The sequence below is a fragment of the Stegostoma tigrinum genome, chromosome 28 (assembly GCF_030684315.1).
Source record: "Stegostoma tigrinum isolate sSteTig4 chromosome 28, sSteTig4.hap1, whole genome shotgun sequence".
Classification (NCBI taxonomy): Eukaryota; Metazoa; Chordata; class Chondrichthyes; order Orectolobiformes; family Stegostomatidae; genus Stegostoma; species Stegostoma tigrinum.
Genome location: NC_081381.1, coordinates 22,539,311 through 22,566,726, shown reverse-complemented (window position 1 = coordinate 22,566,726; position 27,416 = coordinate 22,539,311). Strand labels below are relative to the sequence as shown.

General features: G+C 39.1%; 1 protein-coding gene across 6 annotated transcripts in view; it reads right to left on the bottom strand.

Annotated features, from left to right (window-relative positions):
- The window catches only part of tp73 (tumor protein p73), a 240,321-nt gene that overhangs the window by 49,966 nt on the left and 162,939 nt on the right, over nucleotides 1–27,416 (bottom strand). The window lies entirely within an intron of this gene.

The window sequence follows — 27,416 nt, the reverse complement described above, 5'->3', positions numbered from 1 at the left end:
GAAAGAAAACCCCCTACCAGCTCTGCAGCAGAATCTCACCCAAAATTCATTACAATTTAAAACAAAATAATTTGTTTTCAAATAGACCATAAAGGCAACAAGGATGGTAATGTAACACTGATTCTTCTGGGTGTTCTTCTGTGTTTGGTATTTTGGCACAGCAGCAGAGGGATCTATAGTCTATAATCAGATTTCACTAACTCAAGAGTATCTGGGAGGAAGACAATAAGTCAAATTGGACCAATGAGGCGCTTTGGTCTGGCCTCTGAAATCTGTGTCTCTGTTTTGCCCTTTTACACAAACTCAACCGCAGCATGTTTGGGCTTCAGTTTTTAAAGCACCCCCCACTCCAAAAAGTTCACCAATCTATAAGCAGTACATTACTATTCATCAGGTTCTGAAACTTAAAGTTCTGCAGCTTCGATATTTTCAAGATTTAAGAGAAGGATGAAGAACAAAATGAAATTGGAAAATCATGCTATATTTATGAATGTGCGGATTTCATTTTATGCATTCAAACATACCGAATTAACATTATGAAGTAAGAGCAGAAATAGACTATTCAGTCCCTTGAGCCTGATTTGCAAACCCAGTGACTTTCAGAAGATCCAAAGTAGCATAATGCTACAATTTATTTTTCTGGTATCAAAAAAATCATGTTTTTGAACAGATTTGTCCGTTTAAGGCGACAAAGATGAAGTTCGAGTTCTATGAGAGGCTGTTGGCTTTATTATGTTATCTACATAACAATGATTATATCTATAAGGCAATTCATTCATTGGAAAAAACTATAAATTGTTCTGAAGAAATGATGAGGCTGTGCATAAAGGCAAGCTCCTTCTTGAATTGTTATAATTAAGGATGTTTGTCGCGAGATTGGCATGCTTGTAAATCTTAGCACCTTTTGTTTGGGAGAGGCCAAGGATCCAATGAGATCTCACAGACAGCAATACAATTTAAGGAGAAATTTCACATTTTCTTATATTCTGTCATTAGGAAATGGCTGTCTTTCTTTCTACTTTTAAGACGTTAGCAAATTATTGATTTGTTAGTTTTTTAATGAATATAATATTTGTGCCAGTCAACACGCCACATATGTCAGTTCCAAATGCAATTGAGGTGTGACTTGTAAAACATTTGCATGTGTATGTCAATAGATCCATAAAGTCTGTCAATCAGTGAATCAAAGGCAGAAGAACTGGGCTAATAGCATATCCTAATCTCCAGTCTGTGTTTGTATCTAGCAAGGATGTGTCCTCAGCTCAGACTCAAAACGTTACCCTTAGAGACAATATTTTAATTTGTTAGACTTCACTGGTGTTGTTTATTATTATGTAAATATTCTAAAATTAAATTGAGTTTAATGTGATCCAAACAGCAGGATGAATTGTCATTAAGAATACCGTTCTGGAGATTTAATGTTTTTCTTTATAATCTCATTGTCCATGTAGAAAACTGAAAATAGTGATTCAATTGTTCTTAATCTAGTAGTTTTACTTTGGAATTAAACCACTTGTTTCTGAACTTCTGTACCTGAGTTTCTCTGACAAAATCCTTTCCCTGAGCTGATCCTGAAAATTGATAATTTTGTGAAATCTAATACTGCATAGAAGGCAGAATTTCAGTTGGAGGTGATGGTTGGAATGTTCAGGGTGCTAGCCTGTTAGTGCAAGTGTAAGTTATGTAGTGTGTAAAGGATTTGTCAAAGAACATTGAAAACATGGACCAAGGTCAAAACCCAAATGAGGATTCTGCTTTGGTGACAGCAAGGTCTAGCATAATGGAGCATTTGATTCCAAGTATAGATGATGAGATCATTTAGTTTATCCTGACTCATCCAGCCAAAAAATTGTACAATACTTGGATTAGTTTATCCAGATCTTGAAAAAAATTCTAAAATTTGTGCTTCATGGAAGATCACTCCAAGCATTGATCACTCCTTTCATGGTGAAAGCCTTAATGAATGTGTCCTAAATTCACCTTCCTATTCTAGCTAAGGCCTCCTTGCTCTATTATACTGGCCCTGAAGTACTTCTGTGGATTAAACTAATCTGAATCATTAATATCAATAATAACCTCCAAAACAGGCCTTCTCAGTTTTCTCTCTTAAAGGATGAAGGATCTGTTTGTTTCCCACCCTTTATATGCTACCGAAGTGGCAAAATCTGTGTGCACTGTTCCTGCAATGTTGGTGAGTGAGAAGATGAGATGAATTATGCATCTGCTCAACTCAAATCTATTACGGTTAGACTGTATTTACTACTCTTAGAACACAAACATTCAAAATATCCAAACTCAGATTCTCAAAGCCAAGTGTTAACAGAAGTACTCGTTTTCTATACATCCCCCATCATTTGCACCATATCCATTTGTGACTTCCTAAATGTGAATGGGAAATACGTGAACTACATTTTTAAAAATAAATTTTATTGTTTGCGTTCCTGGTACAATATTTGTAAGAACTAATATTGGTCAATTTGGCTGTAAAGAAAGATGGCAAGATGTGCAGTAATAAAAACAGACATGCGACAACCCAGTTACACGGCTACCGTAACTTGTATGTGTTTGTATTTAGACAAAGTCCATGCAATTCTTTTTCTCCACTGAGGTGCAGAGAGATCTAGGTGTTCTTGTGCATGAGTCACATAACGTTACTATGCAGTGCAGCAAGTAATAAACAAGGCTATTAGAATGCCATAATTTATTTTAAAAAAGAATTAAACATAAAAGGATGCTATCCATCAGTAAAAAAAAGGCATTGCTGAGACCAAATCGTGCATACTGTGAGCAGTTTTGATCTCCTTATTTAAAGGGGATTTCAATGTTAGGAACAGTTCACAGGAGATTTACCGGATTGATACCTAGAATAGGTGAGTTGTCTGTGAGGAAAGACCGGAGAGACCGGGTTTATTTTTTTCTGATGAAGGGTTTAGGCCCGAAACGTCAGCTTTCGTGCTCCTAAGATACTGCTTGGCCTGCTGTGTTCATCCAGCTCCACACCTTGTTATTTTCACTGGGATTCACGGGAAGAATGAAGTGTGTGTTGTGATTGTAATGAGGTCAGCCAGGTGGGCCTCACAGAATATGAGTTCCCTGATTGGGGCTGTTAATTTGGTTCAATCGGAGAGCCCTGGCTGACAGAGATAACAAGAGTGTCAGACTGTTCGCTCTGACAGCTGGCACTGAGGGAGCTGGATCAGTGTCAAGGACTTTCCATGTGTAAATAAAGAGTGACTAGTGGTGGGATACTGACCGCTGTGGAATTATTACAGTGTGACTTGATTGACATTTATAAGATCCTGAATGGTCTTGACAAGGAAATATGAAAATGATATTATTTCCTTTGAGTAAGTCCAGAAGCAGACAGTACGGTTTTTTAAAATTACCGGTTACCTTTTTAGGATAGGGATGAATAGAATCATTTTTTTCTGAAATGGTTGTGTGATTTTGGAATTGTACATTTTGGAAGGTGGTGGGGGCAGGGTCATTGAATATTCTTATGGTAGAGGTAGGCAGATTTTTATTTGACAGTGGAATCAAGAGTTATCAGGAGTTGACGGAAATATGGAATTTGAAACACAGATTAGCCACGATTATTGGATGGTAGAGCTGCTTGAGGAATTGAGTGGCGTAATTCTGACCCAGTATGTTATATATTCATTTAAGTAATTTAATTGAATTCCAGCTTCTACCTATACTTGTTATTGTTAGTACTATGTCACATTTTGGTTAACATATAGAAGTTGCTGATTATGATGTTTCTGACAGAAGAAAATGAATTTTACAAACATGAATAGTCATTAAAACAGCAGGTTAACTACTTTTTAACTAAGCCGAATTCATCAATACATCCACTGCCATTCTGCAAACCGCCACTTCAACCCATTTGTATTGCTTCAACAGACCCTTCCATGGGAACTTATTTCGGAACTCTAATATCCTTTTGGTGAAAAATATCCCTTTCACTCCTTTCTTACTGTAAAAGTACTTGTTTTCAATTCATTTTCCCCTGTAGTTGAACTTTTCAAACAAAAAGTCATGCAGTTACACAAGCCTTTCATAAACTCAGGACATCCTTAAGTATTTTACAACCAATTATAACTTTGAAGTATACTCACTATTATAATGTTGGAAATACAGATGCAGAACTACATTTGATACAAAAACTACAAAAACCCACAAGCAGCAATGTGACAATAAAAACAGAAAGTGCTGGAAAAACTCAGCAGGCCTGGCAGCACCTGTGGAGAAAGAAATAGAGTTAATGTGTCTAGTTTCTTGTGACAGCTCTTTGGAAATTAAAGGAGCTGGAGAGCCAATGAGACATCATCAACACACAAAGGATGGGTGGGAGTTGTAATCAAATGGAGACAGAGGCCACACTCTGAAGTTTTTGAACTCAATGTTGAATTCTGAAGCATGTAAGTGCCTATTCAGAGTATAAGGTGCTGTTCCTGCAACTTGTGTTAGCTTTGTTCACAGGACAGTGGTACCATTTCTCTTTCTCACACCATAATTTATACCTATTTTACATTTCGGTCTTTCCTTTATCACCATTTGCACTTTCTTTGTCTTTTGCTCTGGGTACCTTCACTATCTGGATCCACTTCTGCACACACTCCATTAACAACAGTTCTGAAGAAGGCATATCAAACTCAGATGAGAAATGGCACTATTCTGCGGAGGTACTTTACATGCTTCAGAATTCAACATTGAATCCAAAAACTTCATAGCATGACTTCTGTCATGACTACAATTCTCACCCTTTTTTTGTTGACTGTATCTTATTGGCTCTCCAACTCCTCTAAGTTCAAAGAGCTGTCATACTTGACTAGAAACATTAACTCTTTTTTTCTCCACAGATGCTGCCAGGTTTACTTAGTTTCTCCAGCTATTTCTGTTTTTATTGATTCAACAATGTGAAAGGGCCAAATAATCTGTTTTTAAACCAATGTTTGTCGAAGAATCAATATTGACTGGGACACACTGAAAAACTTGTTTTGATAATTTTTGTTATTTCAATTTTGGGAAATGCTTCAGCTTCTTGTCTTCGACTGCTAGTAACAATTTACTCATTGCTGAATCTTAAATGTGATTCATAGCAAGAGAATAAAAAAACGCCCGAATAAAGACCAAATGCCAACAGATTACCCCTTCCTCTCTTACGAAGGATCAGTATGCAGGTTGTAGATACTGCTGTTTCCAGGCTTAAAGTTCCTAAGGTAGAATTTCCATGATTTTTGAAACTAATTGCTCCAAATCCACAATGTACTCATTAATGAAGTTGGTATTTTAGTTAAAATTGGTATTTAGGAACAAGATGTTCATGATCATTTCCATGATCTAGTTCTACCATTTGAGAGCTGAGTCAGTGCTTTTTAAATTGTGTCCTCTATTTAATTTATCCCAGATCCCTTAATGCCTAACATCTTAAGTAGTAACAACATCTTGATTGATTCTGCACCTATAAACTTCTGCAGCACTTCACATGCATACAGCCAATTGTGTGAAGAAATCTTTTCTGTATTTACTATTAGCTGGCCTTGCTTGAATTTTCAGTTTATGTAGATTTATCCTGGGTTCCCCTGATGAATGGTTAATGTCATTTCCCAAATACCTTGATCAGATCACTCTATATACCTCAAGCAATTATAACACAAGTTTCTCGAGTCTCTGACCATGCATCCGTTCCTCTGTTACAGCTATCAATCTACTAAATCACTGTAGTATCCCATTTTCTAAATTTCTAAAGTGGTAACCACAAAAGCAAAGTAAAAGCGACAGGATTAAGAAAGGTCAGTGTTAATGGGGCTGTATACTTGTAAGAACTTCTTGAGGCACTTCATGAGCAAAGGAAATAAAGAAAATTTAAGTAGTTATTTAGAAGTGCTTTGGAATCTTTTTCTAACCTAATATTGTAAAGCGAAGACTTGATTCGCGTCAAAGCACATTTTTGTATATTCATGCTAATCGTACTGTTTGCAGACAACATGATTGAGGTCAGTCAGCAACTGCAGAAAGAATAACATTGACTCCAAACACGCATGTTGGTGTGCTATGAGGCATGTCTCATGCTCCAGTATGTACTTCTCTGTGAATCTCCAAAGATAACCACTCACAAAGGGGTAGATGGATGAAGAATGTTCTTTCTTAGCACAATTTACCCAAAACTTGATTGAGGATGAATGTAGGTGATGAGCTGTATTTGTGCTGTAAAGTTATCACTTTGATGTGAAAACTTTTTTTCCCATACTGCTAACAATTTTGAAATTTATAGTGCAGCTGTCATTTCCTGAGAGTTCAGACTTGTTCTTTGGGGATTATGTTCATCAAATTCTTTGTGTTTTTATAAAGGATCTAACCAATGAATGCTTTGTGTCTCTTGTCTCCTGCATTCCTTACTGAGGTTGGGAGCATGCATGAGACGTGCCTGGGACAGACACTCAACGGTTCCTAATAAACCGCTAGTTCTACTGGCAAGGAGGAAATGGCAGCCACAGGCACGTCTGAGCCAAACAGCTGTCGACTCATATCTTGGCGACATGTTGGGACAGGCTCTTTGAGTGAGAGTGGTAATGATCTATATCCCTTGTCTCTAGGCAAGTATCTTCTTGCAAACCACAGATACCGTTAACTGTCTTGCCGTATGCTGCTTCAAGTTTCAAAGATGTGTTTTTTTGGGGAATATAAGTAAAGGAATAAATGTATTTAACCCTTAAAATGCTTCATTTTTTCCACAGATCAGTTATGTATTTCATGTAACTACTAGATTTTCCCCATTCCTGATCTGAGGTGTTGGCCACTGTATGTAGAGAAAAAGTGGATTGAGAAACTTGAGTACAGGACAGCAATCACCTGCAAAGTATTATCCAATTAGGCCATGTAATCTTCTCCATAATACTCCCCCCATGAGCTTTTTCAGGCATTGATGTAGGAACAGAAGGTCAGACAGTTTAAATTGTGAAGGAGTAATTACAAAATATCATAAAACCTATGGATTATAGGAGAAAGAAGACAGGTTGTAGTTTTCCTTTTCCTCCTAATAGCAGTTTGGAGAAAGTTCACACTATTGATAATGTGTGCTAGTAGCCAATGGGGAGGGGTGGTTATAAGGAAGGGTCACCGGACTCGAAATGTTAACTCTGATTTTGTCTTCACAGATGCTGCCAGACCTGTGGAACTTTTCCAGCAACTTTTGTGTTTGTATCTAATGAGACAATTGGATAGGATTATCCTGTTAACACTGGAAGCTAGGAGAATGAAATGTGAATTTATAGAAACATGTAAAACCTTAAAGAGTCTTAACAAGTAGGATGCTGAAAGGATGCATCCACGTGTGGGAGAGACTAGGACAATGGGATTAAAATTTTTAGTGAAGGGGTCTCCCATTTAAGGTGCAGATGCGGGGATTATTTTCATTCAGGTGGATTTGAATTTGGAACTTTCTTTCCCAAAGTGGAGGCAGGTTCACTGAATATTTTCAAGGTGTAGATAGAAAAATTATTCTCTAACAAGGGCGTCAAAGGTTATCCAGATAGACAGGAATTTGGAGTTGAGGCCAAATCAGATCAGGCAAGAACTTATTGAACAGTGAAGCAGGCTGAAAGAGCTAAACTGACAAGTCTCGTTTCTAACTTATGTATTTGCATTCATGTACTACATTATTGATTACGTGATATTCATGTTATTTTCAAGGACATCACTTCATTTCATTTTGTCAAGCAGGTGTTTTTCAAAGGAATATTTCACAATTTTTTGGTTTTTAAGACATATTTTTCTCTCCCTTTATCCCTTTAGCTTGACAATTTGCAGATTTTGTGGAGTGCATACCCACTGTCAACAATAGGCCAAGGTTTGGATGCATCTGATCCCCCTCCTTCCAGTCAATATAGGTCAGAAAGGGACACAGAGCAGGGTCAAATCTGCAACCTTTCCTGCTCAGCAGCACTAGTCACTAACGTGTAGCAGTAATATTGCTGCTATCTGTTTTAACCTTTTATCTATGTCGCACTGTGGCTTCTGCTTCTAGCAGACTCCTTTAAATCACGAAAAGTGAAAAGGAAATTCAAAGGTCAATCATTTTGTCACTAGTTAGATAAATAGCTACATGGTGACACATTTTGTAAAATTTCCTTGCACTTGAATGGCATGGGCAATTGCAAGATATTTAGGGAAACGTGATAAGAATAACAAATGATATTCTCAACATCAAGAAAAAAGAACAATTTTCCTTTTATGGGTTCAATGGTTAGATTAGAACATTACTATTAGGTGGTGTGGACGTTTGTTCCATTCATTTTTAAGAAACTTGCCTCATTTCTGTGCAGTTCACGATTCTCCCAGGTACTAGTGAGAAACTAGAAAGTGCTAATTCCTGACTTGAAAGTATGACCAGTCACCTGGTAGGTGAAACTTGCTGTTTGCTCCTCCAGGTCTTCATGTTCACCTTCATTCTCCAGTTTCTTGTGATGCTGTCCCTGGACAATGATCAACTCCATTGCTCAGCCATGGAAGTCAAAATCAACAGCCTCAACACATCATCATAATTGATCTCAGAAGCCACTTCAGCATTTTGCTACTGAACTCTGGAGCTCAGTGACATTTCAATGCTTCTACCATATCATAATGGCCATATCTTATGTGTGCACAGGATGCATTTCAGCGCTGTGAGTTTGCTTCCTTAGCACTCACTCACTTTGAGCTCACTTGGATGCTCATGCCATCTCTGTCTTGCCTTTCAAGACAGACAGAAAGTCAGGTAACTTGTCATGGTTGCCATGTGCTGTATGGTACGGTGCTATGTCAATGTCACATCCTCAGCATGCATCAGCAGCTTATGTATTTCAAACAAATAGCCATGTCTGAAAGTATAAGGAAATAGTACTTAGTCCAGTGAAGGACGACGGTAGTTAGCCAGAGGTGCCACCATACTCAGTCAAGGGCATTGTCCAATCTCAATGCAGGATTGACTACAGTCAACCCTGATGGTTTGGGCAATAAATATCAAGTACGGTTATCGGGTGAAGTACTTGCCATGTTTGGGTAAACGGGGAAGTCAAGAGTGAGGATTGCAGCCATTATTTTGGGATACAATGGGGAGAATTACTGAATGGGGGGGGGGGGCAACTCCAAATATACCAGTGTAATGTGATATAACATGGGGCAGCACAAGGTACTGCAAGAGGGCATCTTTTACAAGTCACGCACCCTAGCAAAAGGAGGAAATGAGTGAGAAGAAAGTGGCCAGTAGACGATTAGCCTTAGTTGAAGAGGTGTGGAATGGCAAAATTACAGTGAGTGTGAGGTAGCAGAAAGAAGTTGGTGGCATTTACCCTTGTGGAGTTTATGCGGTCATTGACCTTTGCTCTACATTGCTGGGCAACTCTTCTCATTGGGACACTGCACTGACCAGGGTGGTTATCTCAGTGCCAGGTGACAACATCTGGTAATGTGGCCACCTTTACCAAGCTGGAAGAAAGAGGACAGTGCTCCATTCCACCACTTACCCTCTAGGATCTCCAAGTTCCTGTCTATGACTGTGTACCAACTTCTCTTTCTCAGCCATCTCCTTAATAACAGTTAAGCAGCAGATTTTGAATGGCAGTTCCTGGCTTGCAGTGTTTGAACAGGTGTGCAGTTGGGGCTTAAACACAGCACTCCTGGCATTTAACATGGGAAACTCCCCACAGAGGTGAGCAATTCTGTCTCTGCAACCGCACAATTCAATGAGAAAGGTACCTCTAAACCCAGATTCATAATTAATGACATGGGCAGTGGAAGATTGCATGAGCAACGTTGCCATGGCTCAAGTGGGGAAACTCTCCATGAAACTCCCCGAAAATCACACACACAGAATATGGGAAGATTCAGTGCAATATGTTCTTCTCGACAGTCAATATTTCAAAAACAAAAATTTCTGGAGAAACCCAGCAGGTCTAGCAGCATCTATGAAGAGGAAACAGTGTTAACAATAAGACTTGAAAGGTTAATGCTGTTTCCTCTTCACAGGTGCAGCCAGTCCTGCTGAATTTCTCCAGAAATTTGTTTTTGTTTGTTTCAGATCTCCAGCATCCACAGTTTTTCGTTTTCTTGTAGCCAAAATTCCAAAATTAATCTAATTGTATAACAAAGTTTTAAAAAATGCATTGCAAGAACTTAGCTAAAAGGCTTCCTTCTGAATTATAAGTTGTGAAGTAAATATTCTGTTCAAGATTAGTGTGATTCCATGTAACATATATAAACTCTTTACAAACAATGAGCCTGAGTGTCATTCAATACACAGCAAAATGAAATTCCAATAGAATTATTTGATTCAACTATAATTTCAGAGTCCAAGAGACTCCAATTTGATCTATTTTTTTCCAATTTTCTGTTCTCCTTTGCTGAGCTATTTAAATACCAATACAAGATTGCACTAGCAATCATTCAGTATCTATCCAAGTGACAGTTTTCAGTTTGTTTCTATTCAGCAAGCATTCATTGGCTGCTCAACTACATCAAGTATCACAGCCCAGATGAACAATATCCTCAACAAATTATATTCTTTCCAGTAAGAATTATGATCATAATTGTAGTGAGAGGGATGAATGAATTTTCCTTCCCAAATCAAATATGCTATTACCCTTTATATGGACCTGAATGCTCTTCCTAGCTGAGATTGAAAATGTCTGAAAGGACCACTGTGAAACTAATAGCTTCCTGCTATGTATAATATGACACATCAGGCAGAGCTTTCCTAATGAGTTGTTTGATTTTAATTTCGATTGATTTATTGTCATGTGTACCTAAGTATGGTGAAAAGCTTTATTTGTGAGCGGTACAGGCAGATCATAGTAAGCAAGGACATACAGGTCATAGGGTGAGAAAGAAAAACTAGACCGAGGCATACAAGTTACATTGCACATGGTGTGTGCTAGGCGAGATCAACATTAGCAAGATCAGCATTATTTGAAGTTAGAAAGTCCATTCATCAGTCTAATAACTGGAGGGAAGAAGCTGTTCTAGAATCTGCTGGTGCGTGTGTTCAAGCTTCTATGTCTTCTGCCTGATGGAAGAGGTAGAAGGAGAGCATTGCCAGGGAGCGATGGTCTTTGATGATGTTGGCAGTCTTTCCATGGCAATGGGCTGTATAAATAGAGTCCATGGATGGAAAGTTGGCTTCTGTGATGGTCTGGGATTTTTATGGAAAGGCCCATTACTTTCAATTTTTACATGGTAATGACATATGAAAACATTCTGGAACCACCAGAGCTGATTTTTCTCCTCTGTAGCAGTTAGACCATGAGGACTCAGCAAACACCATGGCCATTTAGGGACAGTCTCTTACAGTGCTGTAAACCATACTGTTGGATCACCACGTGATGTCTTTATGAAGAAGGCACTATGGAGCTGCCACAGGGATAGTTAACACGAAAGACAGTAGCAAGAGTCTGCCTGATGGTCTACTCTTCATCAAAAAAAAACTCTGTAGGGTCAAGTCATTCAGGTTAACTCTTAGATCAACTCCCAGAGGTGGGGCTTGGGGTGAAGTTTGACATGTTACAGTTAACGCTTAGTCAACTTGCTATCAGGTTCTCTCTCTCTGCAGCACCAATGAGTTGTAGGGTCAATTATTCTGGCTTAACTCTCTATTGGATCAGTTGCACTGATACTGATTCCAGCAAATGCAATTTTAGTTATATCAGCAATTCTGCATTGATATAGCCTGCCTCTAAATGTGAATTTTTCCACACACCTTGCAACGATTTGCTGTTCTCCTGCCCAAAACATTAAAGATAAATGCTGTAAAAGTGCAGATTGGCATTACAGAACTTTGAATTACTAAATTAAAGATTTAAGTTAACTCTGGCTAAAGGTCAGGATGTCCAATTCAGTTTGATCTTTGAAAGACTACTGTTTGGAAACCATTGATGTTGGTATATTTATATTCAGATTATTAGGATTAACACACCTGACAATCCATTTCACACAGCTGGTTGTACCTAATGTAAAACAGCAGAAACAGAACATTGCCAAATACAAGATGCATTTTGTTTTATTCAGTCATAGGTCGTGGGTGTTGCTGGCTGGGCCAGGTACTTAGTTGTCATCTCTAGTCGCCTTTGTGTAGGTGTGGTGAGTTACCAAGACAGGCTCCCTCATTAGTTTTATACTGCTTTACAGGAGGTAAGAGAAAGGTTACCATTCCTCTAGGCAACCTTTTTCAACTTTGACCTTCAGCCTCTATTTTGTTTTGCGACTATAATCGCTGCTTTGCTTTTAAATAAAATTTTCCCTTAAATCGTGCCATTGAGACCATATATCAAGGCATCCATTCCTTGGTACCAGCTGTTACGGATGAAACAAGATTGTGACTGTCCTCAATAAATGTCCCTGGCTTGTGCCTGATGCATTCGTTAGTAAATTATAGTTCCATATCTCACCTATCTAAGTTTAAAATCCCTCAGATGTGTGAATAAATACTGTGGAATTCCAGGTTTCTCGTCACATCAAAAATTTTGGTTAGTAAATATCTATCAATACTTTGAATGCCTCAGGGTGAAATATTGCTCAACCATTGGAAACATGCATGCTAGATTTTGTAAGCTGAAGTAGTACATGTCAATCCTTTTTGCAATTGTCTGTTGTAGAACATTAATTAAAATTTCCATTTGTTTCACTTACATCTAAATTTAATAAAGGTTATTTGATTGAAGACTGGGTGGGCAGGTGTATTTATCACATTTGGTAACTTGGGTCTATGCTGACAATGCAGAGTTCTGTTTTTATAAAGTCCTTTTGGACTGCTAAACAAGAATCACAGCACCATAAAATAGTATAAATCTGTCAATTTATTAGTATAACAATGTTAAACAATATGGAAATATTTGCCAAATTATAATTTTAATTTTTTTCTTCAAGAACCTGATGAAGGCCCAACGTTTCACTACAGGTTGAAAAGTCAAGAGGTGAAACTCATCAAGACTAGTATTGAGGAGCGCAAAGTTTGACCAGAAATTCATATGTATTCAAATAGTTGCATTTGCATGCTCTTCTTTTCTCCCTTTGCTATTATAAATATCTTATATCCCAGCAATAGTAGGAGGTTGTAAATACAACGTGCATTTTTTTAATGTAGTCTGCTGCCATTACAAATGGGTGCATACAAATTTATACCGAAAATGTAGAAATAAGTTGCAATGTCTCATGTGAAAATGAAGACTGAAATATATTTTTATGCCCTGAACAATCAGCCCCTAATCGAACTCCACTTCACTCAAGAATATGTATCGTGAGTATTTTGAATTCTGATTAATGACACACTGGCAATGATTCAACTGAATTTCTGTCTTTCACATTGTACATTAATAAACAATATATTTAAGAAGTGGTAAGATGGCTTTATCAGTGTTTATCCTCAACTAACCCTGATTACAAAGATTGAAGTAGCACACTACAACTAGCAGATCAAACCTAGAAAATACCAAGAAAATGATGCTGAAATTGTTCACTGGGGCCTAAATGCACTGGAGAAGAAAGCAACTGTGGAACACCTTCCTGCAGTGTTGCTTTCATGCAACAACGACAGCAAACAAAAACAGGTCAGTATCTTCCCAATCATTGAATGAGCATGAGCATTGGCATGAAAGTTGGAAGAAAAGATCTGCAGTAAAGGATTCACAATGTTGAATGCAGAATACCCTACTTTCCATCCAAGTACTGAGTGGTGAGACTAAAAAAATCAAAAATGAAGACACAATGTCATTAATTTTTTCTTATTTAAATGTATGCCCAAACTGTTGTAAATGTAAAACAATGTAGAAAATTTTTTTTTTCAAATTTTCTTCTGCTCCTCCCCCTTTGATATTGAATACTGGATGGGATACATAGGGAAAATAGCAGAAGCTCAGGAGGCCAAACATGATAGCTCTAAAAATGGGTGCAGGAATTATGATGCGTGAACATACGCCTACTGATGGCAATGCAAGCAGCACACCAAGTTCATGGCACCTGCTTACTCAAACGATTCCTGCTTATATTAAAGCAAGTCTACACGACCTAAATCTAAACTCTATTGCTTAAAATGGAGGAGCATTGTGGCTGCAGCAGGGTTGGCAATTATGCAGAAAGTGAATCTGACTTGAGAAATAGTGAAGTGTGACAAAACATGTGAAAATCTGAAGTTTTCTGTGCAGGAGGAGGTATGAAGGGATATCCCCATACCAGCAGGGGATGAAGTCTTCCAAGTTAGGTTTGAAAAGCAGTAGAAGCATTCAGACACACAGAATTTGGATAGTCAAGCATTCAAAGACCTGGATGCAACACCGTAAATAGTTTGATTGTCTCACACAGGTGACTAATTTCAGTGAATGCATCTTCAAATATGATGTCCTATTTATTGCAACACTAGCTTCAGATACTGCTCAATTCATTAGAACCTGCCATTAATTAACTAACATTCCTCTGTTAATCAAGGTTCAATCATGTTTCACCTTATCCTCATACACTTAGCACTGCTATAAACATCACACTTACATCACTCAGCTCTCACAACATCCAAACATAATACACAAAATTCAGTGACACATATTTTCCTTGAAGGACCAGATGATGCAAGACTTGATGTAGCAGGACCTACCTCTAAGAAGACAGGCCTGTTCATGGAGAAAATGGTGATGGCCAATGTTGGAATTTAAGTTGCTGAAGCAGTGGTTACTGGTGGAATAAAACAACTGAAATGACAGTATCACATACCTAATCCTCTTCTCACATCTCATTTCTATCTCGTCCCATAATTTCTACAGAATTCAAGCTTCAACTGTTGTAAATATGCACCTTCTTAATTTTCAATCATCTCCTCCAATCAAACTTACCCTTATGCCTCCTGCCTTTGAGAAACCCAAGACATTCAACCTGGCCAGACATTGGAAGAACAGCAAGAAGACAGTAATGATGACATACTGTAACTCAATATGGCATTTAGAGGCACAAGCTCAGATACTGAGTCTGCATAAATTGGAGGATAGCTTGGAATGGAAGATGTGTGGAGTGAGTCATCTGGCAGATTAGGGATGGGCAATACATGCTGGTCTGACCAATGATGCTCTCATCCCATGTATGAATAAGAAAAGAGATAGCCTCCAGCCAGGGCCAGAGGAAAGATCATGCCCAGCATGCTGGAAAATTGGGTTGCACATGGGTTCTGCTACAGAAGATGCAAATGCAAAAGCCACAGTTGAAGGTTGATGTGCCTTTTGTTGTGTGGTTTTATGCCTATATGCATGAGCTTGGATCAAAACAGACAGGTTGAGAAGGGAGCAAGGTCAAGAACTGTCTTCAGGTTTGGGTTTTTTGATAACAGTTTATTACACATGAGACTAAATACTGCAATGGTATGCAGAGATATAAGGTTCTCTAATCTCGCTTTTATGTTATTGAACGAATATTCTCCGAACTCTATCATCCAATGCTATTCATTTCTTCTGTTTGTTTCTTTCTATGTGTTTTTCACTCTCTTCTTGCCATTTATTCCCAGTGAGCAGCTCTGTGACATCATCACAAAATTGCTCTAAGGTGCTAAAGTGCTTACACAACACTCCTCCAGCTCTCCCCAAGCTTTGTTCCCCTTTCAGAAACAATGATTAACAATTATGTACATAGTCTCAAATTAATTACCTTGACTTCTTCTTTTCACAACATCCAGTTTACATTTTTTTCCTTTCTTTCTCCCACCCACTAAATCTTCGACTTGATTTTCATGTGTGTTGATAGGTAGGTCTGGCAAGACTAAAACACTTGAGGTAAAGTTAATGAGCTTATTTTTCTCTGCTGGATTTTGTTAGAACAGAAATGCTTATTGAAGGGTCTTGCATTGATGTAACTGCAAGAATGTATGAGGATGTTTGGCTGTTTCAGCTTCCCTGGCATTAGCATCTGATTGAGTTAATTCTCCAAAAAAAACAGTGATGTTGTTCACTCATTGGTATTTGTTCCTCATATTTAGAAACTTTTTCCATTGCAGTATCATCCAGTTCTTTAAGGTTCTGTTCCACGGCATGAATATGCATGTCAACTTGAAAATATTTGAATTGATGCATGTGTTATGATCACAGCAGATGGTAATACTGAACAAATCAGATTGCAGAATGAAATCTGACTTTATAGTTGTTTTTGTTGTTTAGTTATTTAACACAATGATAACTCACTGAAACATAGTAACATGAGGTTGCAGATTTTCTTTATTAATAGAACAGAAGTTTATTCAACCACAGAATAAAAAGAAGCAATCTAAATATAGAAGACAATTAAAATAATCCTAGAACAGACGGCAAAACAAGGTTTCAATCTACTTCCTGAGATAAACCAAGGAATTACAGACCAGTGTTTCTCACATCAGTGGTGGGGAAACAGAAAATGTTGAAGGAGAGAATCCTTCTCCACATGGAGAGGCAAAATTTGATCAGGGATAATCAGTAAGGCTTTGCCAGAGGGAGGTCATACCTAACAAAGTTAATTGAATTTTTGAAGAGGTGACCAGGAGCATAAATGAGGGTAGAGCAAATTCTGAAGAAGGGTCACTCACCCTGAAACATTAACTCTGATTTCTCTCAGAAGTCACAGGTTATAGTCTAATAGGTTTATTTTAAATCACAAGCTTTCAGAGTGCTGCTCCTTTATCCAGTAAAGTGAAGAGATGCACACAGCCACAGCATTTTCAATCATAGAGATCAAAAGATCATACCAATGGTGCGAGTGGAGTGTCAAGAGGCTGAATAAAAAGTCTCTGCAGGTGATCATGATTGTCAGACAGTGTGAGGAAAGCATCAACAGCTGAATAGTAAATGATGGTATGACCTATAAACCAAATAGTTAAGGCAGAGATAATTACAAAAAATAAACCAAATGACTGGAATAACATGATAGTACAAGAGTTGCATGCCAAGGGTCTAACCGAAGTAACAAGAAATCCAAAACTGTCCAAACTAATTAAGGTAGAGATTGTATCAAGTGTCACATGGCATGTGACACTGCAATACTGTTCTGTATCTGTAAAATCTTCCTTACTGTCCTGTTTTGACACCATCACCTTGATAAATTGTTGTGATCTCTCTTACTTTGGTTAGAACCTTGGCATGCAACTCTTACACCTATCATGTTATTCCAATCATTTAGTTTGTCTCCAGCACCACCTTATTTTTAATTTTCTGCAATTATTTCTCTATCTCATTTAATCAGATTACAGGTCATTCCCTTCAATTGCTATTTAGCTGTTAAAGGTTTACACACAGTTTATTGCTCTTGATCACCTGCAGAGACTTATTATTCATCCTGTCAACACAGCACTCATCATTTTTTGATCTTTTGATTTAAACGTTAAATTCTGTGCCTGTGTGATTCTCTTCACTTCACCAGACAGAGGACCAGCACTCTGAAAGCTTGTGATTTCAAATAAACTTGTTGGACTACAACCTGGTGTTAAGTGACTTCTGACCTTGTCCATCCCACTCTGACACCGGCACCTCTACATGCTGATTTCTCTTCACAGATGCTGCTAGACCTGCTGAGTTTTTAATTCCAGCAATTTCTCTTTTCGTTAGTGGAATTAATGTAGTTTATATGATATAGTTATTAGGCATTGCCTTTGACAAGGATGTCCCACATGGGAGATTCACAAAGAAGATAAAAGCAAATGCAATTTAGGGACAATTTTGACAAGCTGAATCCAAAATTGACGCAGTGCTATAGACAGAGGGTGGTGGTAGAAGGCTGTTTGTGTGACTGAAGGCTATTGTCCAGTAGTATACCACGTGGACCAGTGTTGGGTTCCTTACTGTTTGCCACAGAAATAAATGGCATAGAATTTAAAAAAGCGGAGGGCATGGTAATCAAGTTTGTAGCTGATATGAAGATTGGTTGACAGTGAAGAAGGTCTTAGGGTGATATAAAGAGATTGGTCAGATGGACAGATCAGTGGTAGATGGAATTTAATCCTGATAAGTGTGAGGTTAAGCCACAGCAGGAGTAATGTGTGTAGTTCTGGTCACTGCATTGTCGGAAGGATGTGATTGTACTGCGGGGTGGGAGGGGGTAAGAATTCACCATAATATTGTCAGGGGACCAGATTACTATGCAGAAAGGTTGGATAAGCTTAGGCTCTTTTCTTTAGAGCAGAGAAGGCTATAAGGGACCGAACTGAGGTATATAGGAATGTGAGGGACATGGACAAGATGGAAAGAAATCCAGCTGTTATCCATAACTGAAAGGTCAATAACAAGGGGGCATAATTTTAAGGTGAGAGGCAGGAGGTTTGGAGGGGATTGAGGGAATAAAAAAACTTTACCCAGAGGGTGGGTAGGAAACCTGAAACCTTTAAAAATATTTGGATGAGCACTAGAAATGTCACAACATTCAAGGCTATGGGTGAAGTGCTGGGAAGTGGGACTACTATAGATGCACAATAGTTTTTTAAGTTCACACTCCATGGGCCTAAGGACCTCTTCTGTATTGTGTGATTCTATGAACTCTTTGACCTTGTTTCTTTAAAAACAAACTTCACAGAAGTAACCAAAATCGATCTGCCTTTATTTTGAAATTCAAGTTCCAAAAGTAATATTCACATATAAATCACACCTGGTATACCCCTTAGACTGCTGTTTATCTCAGAGAAGTGACCTCTTTTCCTACAATTCTACAAGAAGTCAATACTGTATGTAGAATGTCCTGCACTAAATGGATTTCGTTTGCTGTACAACGCTTCTTCTTTTCAAACTCTGTAGCTGCTCTCCACCGAGAGTTAGATCCTTGATTAATTGAGGACATTCAGTAACTAATATATCTCAGACACAAAATGACAGGTCTTGATGATAATGAGCTTTTGTTGTAAGCCTTCACAATGGCAAGGTTTAAGTCATTAATTAAGCTATTGACTCACCTGGAAGTTGGTATCTGCTCTAGAAGTGTAATCTTGCCAATGTTCAATTTGTTCTTGACGTGAAATATTGATCAAATCTGTTTTTTGATTTGGATGATCATAGCTAGAATTTTGATCACCTTATGCTACATTAATTTTACTACAATATTGTACTCTTACTGGACTAAAGTTGTTGAATATTTATTATTGTAAATATTGTTGCTCTGGTATCTAAACTGAAAGCTGTTAATGTTTCTGCTGTTCTAAACGCCATTTTCAGTATAAAGTTCAGTTTTCCTTTATCAATTAATGTCTTCATAGATATGAATGAAGATATTGGTTTTCCATAACAGCTCAGGATTTCAAAAAGATCTGTGGGTAGAAAGTTTCTCAAGTAACTTCAACCAATAAGATTCAATAATTGTTCGAACAATATCAAAGATGGCTGGAATGATTCTTGATCAGGTCTAAATGTTCTGAGCTCAGTATTGTGATAACCATTTGATTGGTTCCTGGGCAGATGGCTGCAGACTTGGGTGCTGATAATATAGTGGAAACATCCGACCTCTGAAGAGAAAGCATCCATCTCTTTCTCAACATTCCGTGCGAAGATGTAAAAGAAATCCCTCGCAGCTACTTACTCTCCCTCACTTTTTCCTAAGTTATTCTCAGTGAGAATCCCTTATTGAAACAAAAAGAGGAAAAACCACCTACAGAGACACTGATAGAGCAAATCCTCAACTAGTAAACAAAAGACTGAGAACTGATGAATCTGTAACTTTGAGTTATTAACAAGAACTGGAAGGAGTTGAAAGAAAATCAAAACAACTCATCAATGTCTGTGAACTGGACTGGTACCAGAATTATGCCTCTGTGACATTTTTTTCCTTCCCCACTCATTATACTTCTGACTTATTTGACTCTGTATTTGCATATGTATGGGAATTTTTAAAAAAAGGGGCAGTGTTTAAGTTCTGGAGTTATATATTAACAATTCGTGTTACTTCCTTGCCATTGGTTTTAAAACAGTTTGATTATAATAAGTAGGTATTTTTGTGTTAATAAAAAAGAACCTGGTGTGGATATTCTTTTATCTGAATTAGACAGTTAAGTAAAATTGATACTTTGATGGTTTAATAAAATTTTCACATTTGTGGTAACTCTAGGAATAATGGGGCTTGATTTTTAGTACACTATCCCAGCGAGTTGTGACGCTATGATTTATTGTGTTTTAGCAATTGATAAAACGGCTTTAGCTACTGACAAAAACTTGTGATTCTTGCTTAAACTAACCAATTTCACTGTTAGGATTCTGAAACTTCAAATTCCAGTTTATCTTTTTTTAAATGGATTTATATTAAGCCTATTTCTTATCTTGCTGTTGTTAAACGTTGTCATCAAGTAAATAGTTAGAAACCGTTAAATCATTGTCAGATGTCTTAACTCTGGTTTCCAGCCTGGATTTTTGGGTGGAAATTAAACTTTATTTTCTTTCTTCCCAGGGAATCAAATCAGTTTTGGATGTCCAGTTATCAGCCTCTGAGCTGAGAGCTATTCCTTTGGTTGCGAGTGTGCTTTTATTGCTGTCATTGTTATTTTTAAATGTTCCCTCCCACCCCAATTCCGGGCTGCAAAGTATTTTATTCAGACTTACAGTTGCTTTTGGTGGTTTCTCTGCAGAATCTCTCTGTTCAGAGACTTCTTCCTCACAGAAACCGTTCAAGTCTTTGGTTTTGCTGGTTGTTAACTGGTCTTACTTTGAAAGTTATACTTATGGTATTTTGAAAATGTGAATTTTGAGTTCGTCTCCAAACATTTCAAGTCTGCTCTTGATCTTCACTGTTACCACAATTTTACTGACAGTGTATCTGATGAATGCTGCCATATTGTATTGCATGGTTTTTATCCTAACATCTTTGGGTTAACAGCAGGATGGTCAAGGAGAAGGCAAGGTCAATATTTGTCTTTTGGCTTGGACTTCTTTGTAACACTGTTTGTTTCAAATTAAGACTAGATGCTCCAACATTTGGTATGTAGAGATATCCCAAGCTCTAATCTTATAGTAATGAAAGACTATTCCATGAACTCTATTGTCTGATGCAAGTCAGTTGAATCCACACGCTTCTGTCCATGTGTTTCTCTCCTCTCTTCTCAACTCTGCTCAACACTGTGCTAGTTCTGTTTAGTAAGGAGCAGCTCCAAAACATCATCACCTGGTTGTTGCTTGGTTCTAAAACCCCTACACAGGAGTATAAGCACAATAAAAGTTTTATACATTGGGAGACCTGTCAGAAAATCTGCATTCATTGTCAAGGTGGATACAAGAGTTCGACTAGAAATTGCATCAGGGCCTTTCACAGAACTTGCAACCCATCTTTCCAAGTATGGAAATGGTGGCCATCTCCACTTATACACTTGTGGAGCAACACTAAAGTAGACCCTCATGGACAATATTTCAGCTCCCATTACAGCACAACCAGCAGCCATAGTTGAGTGTTGCAGAGGAACTTCAGACTTCTGTCTGCATGATCAGTTTGCTGCCATGGAAGCACAGAATGTTACCATCATGACTCTGGATTAGAGTCAGATAAGACATCAGCAGGGTGTCACAGTATTGTCTCTCAATCGAAATAAAAGAAAAGCATCAGTGCAGTGGCGAGTACGAATGGAGATGCAAAGAAGAGATGTAGAATCATTTTGGGCGGAAACAAGGAATAACAAAGAAGTCGTGGTGTCTACACATCTCACCAAACTCATCTCCAAACTCCAGGACCTAGGACTCTGCTCCCCACTCTGCAACTGGCTCTTCGACTTCCTGACACACAGACCGCATTCTTTAAGGATAGGCCACAATATCTCTATGATAATACTCAACACTGGTGTCCCGCAAGACCACATACTCAGCCCTTTACTTTTTTCCTTATACACTCACAACCATGTGGCCAAATTCTGTTTTAACTTCATTTACAAGTTTACTGATGATAATGCCATAGTGGGTCAGATCTTAAACAATGATGAGATAGAGTACAGAAAAGAGATTGAGAGCTTAGTGACTTGGTGTAAAGACGACAATTTCTCCCTCAATGTCAAAAAATGGAAGGAGCTGGTCATTGACTTCGGGAAGCAGGGTGGTGGACATGTCCCTGTCTGTATTGTCTGTATTGTCTGCATCAATGGTGCTGAGGTGAAGGTGGTTGACAGCTTTAAGCATCTAGGTGTAAATATCACCAATAATCTGTCCTGGTCCATCCATATCAATACTATGGTCAAGAAAGCACATCAAAACTCTACTTCCTCAGAAGGCAAAGGAAATTGGGCATGTCCACAATGACTCTTAACAATTTTTATAGATGCACCTTTCTATCCGATGCATCACAGCTTGGTATTGGCAACTGCTCTGCCCAAGACTGCAAGAAATTACAAAGAGTTCTGAACAGAGTCCAGTCCATCAAGAAAACTAGTCTTCCATCCACTGACTCCATTTATGCTTCCTGCTGCCTTGGAAGAGCAGCCAACATAATCAAAGATCCCTCCTACTTTGAATGTGCTCTCTGCCATCCTCTTTCATCAGACAGGAGATAGAAAAGTTTGAAAACATGTACAAACAGATTCAAGTACAGCTTCTTCCCTAACGCTATCAGATTTTTGAACAGGCCTCTCAAATATTAACGTTGATCTTTCTCTGCACCTGCAAAACTATATTCTGTTCTATTACCCTGATATACTTATGTAAGGTACGATTTATCTGGATAGCACACAAAACAGTACTTTTTATTCAGTACATGTGATAATCATAATAAATCGAAACAAATCAAAACAAATTATAGGCCCTTGGAGAGTTGCCTGATTGTAATCAGAAATAATGGAGTTGAGTAAGAAAGGGTCTGTAATTATCATGGGTAATTTTAATCTGCACACTGACTGGACAATCTGCATCAGGGATTGTTTCATCAAACAGTATGTTCCAGAACCCGCCCACAAACAGTATATTTTAGATCTAGAAATGTGCAATGAGTTGGATAAATAAGAGATCTCATAGTTAAACATCCTCTTGGCAGCAGCATTCACAACACAGTAGAATTTCTAGATCAGTTTGAGGGAGAAAACTCTTGTTTCAAACCAGTGTCATCAACTTAAATAATGGCAATTATGAAGAAAGAGGTGTCTAAAGAGAACTGAAAAAATAGACTAAGGGGAAAGTTACTGGTTGAGCTATAGCACAGACTTAAGCATATTTTTCATAATGCTCAGCAAAAATTTATTCTAGGCAAAGAAAGGACTTGCTTAGAAGAACGGACTGCCCATGGTTAAAAAAGGTAGTCAAGAACAGTAGCCAGTTGAAAACCGAGGCATACAAAACTGCGAAAACTATGGTGCGCCAGAGAATTGGGTTTTTTTTTGGTTAGGAACCGGCAATGGAAATCTAAAAAGCTAATGAAAAGGGAGAAAACTGATTATGCAACCAAGTTGGCAAGAAATATAAAAATTAAACAGCAAGTCCTTCTTTGGATAAACTAAAAGCAAGAAAGAAGTAAAAATAAATGCGGACTCTTGGAGGATGCAACTGAGGAATTAATACAGGTAAATAGTAAATAATTAAAACAGATATTTTGCATTTGTTTTTGTAATGGAAGACATTATAAACATCCCAAAAATAACAGATGAGCAAGGTACTAATGGAAGAAAAGCTCTTGTAACAATCTCTGTAACAAAGTATTTGACAAACTAAGGCAGACAATTTTCCAGGACCTGCTGGCCTTCATTGAAAGGTTTTAGAGAAGGTGACTACAAAAACAGTGGAAGCATTGGCCAATATATTCCAGAACTCACTGTATACCAGGAGTTACCACTGGATTGGAAAATTGCTAATATGAAACCCATTTTCGGGAAGAGTGGATGATGGAAAGTAGGCATCTCTAATCCAGTTAACACAATATATGCCATTGGGAAATGGCTAGAGTGCATTATTAAGGAAGAAATAGCAGGATATTTTGAAAAGCTTAATGCAAGCAGAGTCAACATGGTTATGTGAAAAAGAAATCATGTTTACCAAATTTACGGCTGTACTTTGAGGACACAGCAAGCAGAGTTGACAAATGGGAATGGTAGATGTCATGTATTTGGATTACCAGAAAGCATTCAATAAGGTGGATTATAAACGTTTATTACACAAGACATGGGCTCGCAGTTTTGAGGGTAATCGATTAGTATGGATTGAGGATTAGTTAACACACAGAAGACAGAGAGCTAAGATCAATGGTCTTTTTCAAGGTGGAAAGATGTGGAACAAGTATACTGTCATGAGGATCAGTTGCAGAGCCCCTATTATTTACTATCTATATGAATAATATGAAGAAGGGGGCAGACTATAATGTATCCAAACTTGCTGACTGTACAAAAATAGGTGGGAAAGCATGCTGTTATAGGGATATAAGGAGTCTGCAAAGGGATATGTGCAAGTTAGATTGAGTGAGTGGGCAAACACTTGGCAGATGAAGTTTAATTAGGAAAATAAATGAGATTATACACTTTGGTAGAAAGAATCAGAAGGTAGGCTATCATTTCAATGGAGCAAGACTTCAAAGACGTGTAGCACAGAGGAATCTAGGGATTCTTGTGAATGAAACATAAAGTTAGCATATCAGCAAGGCCTGAAATAACTAAGAAGGCAAATAGATTTTTGTCTTTTATTGCTAGGAGGTTGAGTTTAAAAATAGTTGAGTTAGGTTTATTACAGCTGTAGAGTGTGGTTGTAAGGTCGCACCTGGTGAATTATGTATTGTTTTAGTCGTCGTATTTAAGAAAGAGGGATTGGAGGGAGTTAAAAAGAGATTCAGTTGGGATGAAAAATTTGACTAGTCAAGAATAGCTAAACAGATTAGGCTTTAATTCATTAGCGTTTAGAAGAATGAGGGATGATCTTATCGAAACATATGAAATTCTTTTGAGGGTTTACAGGATAGAATTTAATAAGATGTTTCCAATACTTGGCGGGCTATCAACTACAGGATATACTTCTAGAATAAAATGATGTTCATGAGATACAAAGTAATTTCTTTACAGAGAAAGTGAATGCTTGAACTTCTTTGTGCCAGAGAGTGGTGGAGGCTAAATCACTGAAAGTATTTAAAGTGAAAGTAGTTAGGGTTTTGAAATATCTGAAAGTTGAGGGCTATGAGGATTCAGTACAAGCAAGGAATTGAGACCTGGAGAAGATCAGTCAAGATTGAATTGTATAGCGGGACAGCCTTAAGATGTCAAATAGTCTACTCCTGCTCCTATTTCCTCAGTTCTTAGATGACTATGATAGTTGAGGCATTGCCCTGCATGCATGAGTCATTCAGTGAAGCTCAAATAAGTTGTTTCCTTTCAGAAAGTCAATAATCATGCCATCATACTGTCACTCTGCTAGTGTCCTCATCACTGCCTCTAGACAAGTCAGCTCCAGCCACAGCTGTCCAAAGATAGTAGGAACTGCAGATGCTGGAGAATCCGAGATAACAAGGTTTGGGCTGGATGAACACAGCAGGCCAAGCAGCATTAGAGGAGCAGGAAGGCTGATGTTTCAGGCCCAGACCTGTTATTAGAAATGGGGGAAAGGAAGGGGGTTCTGAAATAAATAGGAAGAGAGGGGGAAGCGGAGAGAGGATGGATAGAGGAGAGGATAGGTGGAGAGGAGACAGACAAGTCAAAGAGGCGGGGATGGAGCCAGTAATGGTGAGTATAGGTGGGGAGGTAGGAAGGAGATAGGTCAGTCCAGGGAGGATGGACAGGTCAAGGGGGCAGGATGAGGTTAGTAGGTAGGAAATGGAGGTGTGGCTTGAGGTGGGAGGAGGGGATAGGTGAGAGGAAGGACAGGTTAGGCAGGCGGGGACGAGCTGGGCTGGTTTTGGGATGCGGTAGGGGGAGGGGAGATTTTGAAGCTTGTGAAGTCCACACTGATACCATTGGACTGCAGGGTCCAAGCAAAATATGAGTTGCTGTTCCTGCAACCTTCGGGTGGCATTGTTGTGGCACTGCAGGAGGCCCAGGATGGACATGTCGTCTCAGGAATGGGAGGGGGAGTTGAAATGGTTCGCGACTGGGAGGTGCAGTTGTTTATTGCGAAGTGAGTGTAGGTGTTCTGCAAAGTCTCCACTCGGTTTCCCCGATGTAGAGGAGGCCACAACGGGTAGAGCAGGTGCAGTATACCACACTGGCGGATGTGCAGGTGAACATCTGCTTGATGTGGAAAGTCTTCTTGGGGCCTGGGATGGGGGTAAGGGAGGAGGTGTGGGGGCAGGTGTAACACTTCCTGTGGTTGCAGGGAAAGGTGCTGGGTGTGGTGGGGCTGGAGGGGAGTGTGAGCAGACAAGGGAGTCACAGGCAAGGGTGGGGAGGGTAAAATGTCTTTGGTGGTGGGTCAGATTGCAGATGGCGGAAGTGTCGGAGGATGATGCATTGGATCTGGAGGTTGGTGGGGTGGTATGTGAGGACGAGTGGGATTCTCTTTTGGTTGTTATTGTGGGGACGGGGTGTGAGGGATGATTTGAGGGATATGAGGGAGACACGGTCAAGGGTGTTCTCGACCACTGCGGAGGGGCAGTTGCGGTCCTTGAAAAATGAAGACATCTGAGATGTACGGGAGTGGAATGCCTCATCCTGGGAGCAGATGCGGCGGAGACAAAGGAACTGGGAATAGGGGATGGCATTTTTGCAGGAAGGTGGGTGGAAGGAGGTGTATTCTAGGTCGCTGTGGGAGTCGGTGGGCTTGAAATGGATATCGGTTTCTAGATGGTTGCCCGAGATGGAGACATAGAGGTCCAGGAAGGTGAGAGAGGTGTTAGAAGTGGTCCAGGTAAACTTAAGGTTGGGGGGGAAGGTGTTGATGAAGTGGATGCACTGTTTGAGCTCCTTGTGGGAGCATGATTCAGTCATCAATGTAACGGAGGAAGAGGTGGGGTTTAGGTCCAGTGTAGGTACGGAAGAGGGATTGTTGCAACCCGAGGTTGCAGGAACAGCAACTCATATTCTGCTTGGGAACCCTGCAGCCCAATGATATCAATGTGGACTTCACAAGCTTCAAAATCTCCCCTCCCCCTACCGCATCCCAAAACCAGCCCAGCTCGTCCCCGCTTCCCTAACCCGTTCTTCCTCTCACCTATCCCCCTCCTCCCACCTTAAGCCGCACCCCCATTTCCTACCTACTAATCTCATCCCGCTCCCTTGACCTGTCCGTCCTCCCTGGACTGACCTATCTCGTCCCTATCTCCCCACCTATACTCACCTTTATTGGCTCCATCCCCGCCATTTTGACTTGTCTGTCTCCTCTCCACCTATTGTCTCCGCTATCCATCTTCTATCTGCCTCCCCCTCTCTCCCTATTTATTTCAGAACCCCCTTCCCCTCCCCCTTTTCGGATGAAGGGTTTTAAGATAATTTTCCAGGTTATGTTTAGCATCCTTTACTGGAAGTCAGTTGCCTTCTACTATCAAGGTTGCAGTCAGTTTACTAGAAATACAGAAGACAGGTTTGCACAAGATGAATT